The sequence below is a fragment of the Triticum dicoccoides genome, chromosome 4A (genome assembly GCF_002162155.2).
Source record: "Triticum dicoccoides isolate Atlit2015 ecotype Zavitan chromosome 4A, WEW_v2.0, whole genome shotgun sequence".
Lineage (NCBI taxonomy): Eukaryota > Viridiplantae > Streptophyta > Magnoliopsida > Poales > Poaceae > Triticum > Triticum dicoccoides.
The window spans coordinates 327,592,527-327,596,998 of record NC_041386.1 but is presented as its reverse complement, the minus strand read 5'-3'; the positions used below and the strand labels follow the sequence as shown (position 1 = coordinate 327,596,998).

The 4,472-nt window shown below is 41.5% G+C and overlaps 1 non-coding gene across 1 annotated transcript; it reads left to right on the top strand.

Moving 5' to 3' along the window:
- The first annotated feature begins 3,526 nt into the window (after window positions 1–3,526).
- TRNAF-GAA lies at window positions 3,527–3,599 on the top strand. The gene has a single exon. It is a non-coding gene; the product is annotated as a tRNA-Phe (tRNA).
- The last annotated feature ends 873 nt before the right edge of the window (window positions 3,600–4,472 follow it).

Genomic DNA, 4,472 nt, shown 5'->3' with positions numbered 1-4,472 from the left:
GTAGAGAGAGTAACAGGCGGAGGGTGGGGGCCGTTAGTTACGCTGCCTTTGCCGTCCGCCGCTCTTTGCCGTCCGCCTTTATCCCTCTTTGTCGTCTGCTAGCAGACGGCAAAGAGGTGGGGCGTTAAGTTTTTTCTAAACGGGCTGGCGGTGGGGGCCACCTCTCTCTTTGCCGTCAGCCAGCTCACGGCAATGAATCTTTGCCGTCAGCTGGCTGACGGCAAAGAGATGGCTGATGGCAAAGGCCTATTTTGCCATCCGGCGTTTCTTTGCCATCTGCTTTTGGGTAGCTGATGGCAAAGAGCTTCTTTGCCGTCTGCGAGCAGACGGCAAAGAGCTGGCTGATGGCAAAGTAGCTGATTCCAGTAGTGCCTGCTGCCCATTTCGCCCAACACCCGCAAACCCCCCCGGGCCACTTACATGCAGGCCCAGTGCCCTGGCCTTTAAAAAAAGATTAAAAAATATATAATAAAAAATATATTAAATAATTAATTAGATTAAATAATTAACTTAGTTAATTATGTTTAATTAACCTAATTAGCTAGTGTTAATTAATTAAAACCTAATTAGATTAGACAGTCTATGACAAACGGGCCCCATTTGTCAGTTTGACCAGTCAACGGTCATAGTTGACTGCTGACGTCATGATGACGCCAGCAACACTATTCTGGATAATGTTGATTTAAAATAATTAAATAATCCTAAAAATGATTTAAATCTTTTAAAATTAATATAAAATAAACCGTAGCTCAGATGGGAAAACTTTGTACATGAAAGTTGCTCAGAACGACGAGACGAATCCGGTACGCAGCCTGTTCGTCCGCCACGCATCCCTAGCATAGCAAACACACAACTTTCCCCATCTGATTCATCCATCTAAAAACGCGAAACACCGGGGATACTTTCCCGGATGTTTTCGCCCTTCGCCGGTATCGCCTCCTACTGCGTTAGGGCACACCTAGCACCACTCATTGTCATGTCATGCATCGTTATGCATCTATTTGCATTGTATTCGTTGTTTCCTCCCCCTCTTCTCTCCGGTAGACTACGAGACTGACGCCGCTGCTGATGCCCCGATCAACTACGTTGTTGACGACCCCTACTTGCCAGAGCAACCAGGCAAGCCCCCCCTTTGATCAACCCGATATCGCCTATTCTTCTCTCTACTGCTTGCATTAGAGTAGTGTAGCTTGTTACTGCTTACCGTTAATCCTATCCTGATGCATAGCCTGTCTTTGCTACTACTGTTGTTACCTTTACCTGCAATCCTAATTGCTTAGTATAGGATGATATTTTTCCATCAGTGGCCCTTCATTCTTGTCCGTCTGCCATGCTATACTATCGGGCCTTGATCACTTGGGAGGTGATCACGGGTATATATACTATACATATTACACGTGATACATGTTGTGACTAAAGTCGGGTCGGCTCGTTGAGTACCCGCAAGTGATTCGGATATGGGGGATGAAGGGGCAGGTGGTTCCATCAAGGTAGTGGTGGGCCTGGGTTCCTGATGGCCCCCGACTGTTACTTTGTGGTGGAGCGACGGGGCAGGTTGAGACCACCTAGGAGAGAGGTGGGCCTGGCCCTGGTCGGTGTTTGCGGTTACTTCAAAATAACACACTTAATGAGATCTTGGTATTTGATCCGAGTCTGGCCACTGGCCCATACGCACTAACCAACTATGCGGTAACAGTTATGGGCACTCGATGTCATGGTATCAGCCGAAGCCTTCATGACGTCAGCGACTGAGCGGCGCGCGCCGGGTTGGACTGGAACACTTGCTCTTGTATAAGGGAGGCTAGGTCTGCTCACCGGCCGCGTACGCAACGTGCAGGTGTGCAATGGGTGATGGGCCCAGACCCCTTCACCATAGGATTTAAACCAGCGTGCTGACCTCTCTGTTGTGCCTAGGTAGGGCTGCGACATGTTGATCTTCCAAGGCCGGGCATGACCCAGACAAGTGTGTCCGAGCAAAAGGGGATCGAGCGTGTTGGGAAATGTGGTGCACCCCTACAGGGAAGTTAATCTATTCTTATAGCCGTGATCTTCGGTAACAGGACGACTTGGAGTTGTACCTTGACCTTATGACAACTAGAACCAGATACTTAATAAAACACATCCTTCCAAGTGCCAGATACAATCGATGATCGCTCTCTCACATGGTGACGAGGGGAGGATCATCGGGTAGGATTATGCTATGCGATGTTACTTGGTGAACTTACCATCTACTCTCTTATTCCGGCATTTCGCAGTTCAGTCCACATATGCTACCCCTTTTCCATTTGATACCAATGCATACATATGTAGTGTAGCTCCTTGCTTGCGAGTACTTTGGATGAGTACTCACGGTTGCTTTGCTCCCCCTTTTCCCCCTTCCTATACCCGATTGCTACGACCAAACGTTGGAGTCCAGGAGCAAGACACCACCGTTGACGACGACTCCTACTACTCTGGAGGTGCCTACTAATACGTGCAGGCCGCTGACGACGATCAGGAGTAGTTTAGGAGGATCCCAGGGAGGAGGCCTGCTCCTCTTTCGATCTGTATCCCAGTTTGTGCTAGCCTTCTTAAGGCAAACTTGTTTAACTTATGTCTGTACTCAGATATTGTTGCTTCCGCTGACTTGTCTATGATCGAGCTCTTGTATTCGATCCCTCGAGGCCCCTGGCTTGTAATATGATGCTTGTATGACTTATTCTATTTGTAGAGTTGTGTTGTGATATCTTTCCGTGAGTCCTTGACCTTGATCGTACACGTTTGTGTGTATGATTAGTGTACGATTGAATCGGAGGTGTCACAATATTATAATTATAATATAGGTTCTTTATCTTTTTTTAAAATGAAATTAGAAATGATAATGATTATGAAATAAAAAAACTCATATCATAATTTTTTTATTATTGTGAATCCACTCCAATCGAGTATTGAATAATCAAATTCTTCAATTCAAATTCAAAGTTTTCGAGATCTTTAAAAAACTAGATTAATCGGACGAGGACAAAGAGAGAGTCCCATTCTACATGTCAATACTGACAACAATGAAATTTCTAGTAAAAGGAAAAATTGTCGACTTTATAAGTTGTAAAAGGAAAATCTGACAACAATGAAATTTCTAGTAAAAGGAAAACCTCTATCGCCAAATCCTCTTTTATTCCCTAACTATACTATATTATTATTATTATTTATCCTCTTTTTTTCTTTTTATCAATGCACTTTTTTATTTTTATCAATGCAATGGGTTTAAGATTCATTAGTTTTCTCATTCTACTCTTTCACAAAGGAATGCAAAGAGAACTCAATGGATCTTATCCTGTTCATTGAATAGATTTCTTTTTATTAGAGTAACGGCAAGAAATCTTGGTTATTCACTCTATTTTTAAGTTTTATTTAAGTAAACCATGCACAATGCATAGGACTACCCCCCCCCATTTTCAAATTTAAAATTTGAAATACTTTAATTAATTTTTAGCCGTTTTAATTAACATAGATACAAATACTCTACTAGGATGATGCACAAGAAAATGTCAGGATAGCTCAGTTGGTAGAGCAGAGGACTGAAAATCCTCGTGTCACCAGTTCAAATCTGGTTCCTGGCAGAGAAAAAAAAAGAGCCACCGAATAGGTATTGATCCAAATACCTCGAGATGGATTGTGATACATATTCATTAATAATAATTATTCATCTAAGTGGATAAATTTATAATATAAATATAGAGGCACTTATTTTTATTTTTAAAGAAGTTTTAAAATATATCTTTTCTTTATGATAAAGAAGGGGGTGAGATTCCCCTTTATTTTTTTGCGTTTCATAATTTTGTATTCTGCTATTCTGATGAATATTTTTTTAGTCTTGCTTATCTTTATCTTATCTTATTTTCCTAGTTGTGCTAAGTAATGTGCGCGGTACAAAGTTCCTGGTAGAGAACTTCTTTGAGTCATCCTATTTTTCTGTTCATATGAAGGAAATTAATATGCGATTTTCAAAATAGGGGAATCCAAATGAAACCCTTTTTTTGCTCAGTCTATTTGGAATGCTTTTGTATAATTAGGAATTAATTATAAATAGGCATTCCGTTTCATCTAGGAAAAGAACCTAAAAATATTCCTTGACTTGAATAAAATCTGGAGTTGTGTTGTATAAGTGAGCATGAATTTCTTATCATTCAATGAGCATCTTGTATTTCAGAAAAATTGGGGGTTATATAATCCTTACATAAGAGCCAGCCTATCCAACTTTCAGGCATTAGGATATGTTTAAGGCGTGGGTGATTATCATAAGAGATTCCCACCATATCATAAGATTCGCGTTCTTGAAAATCGGCACTTCTCCAAATCCAGAAGGCAGATGGAATTCTAGGATTATCCTTTTGGGCAAAGACTTTTATGCAGACTTCTTCTGGATTATCTATACCATATTGTATTCTCGTAAGATGATACACGCTAGCTAAAGATCCACCGGGTGCTACATC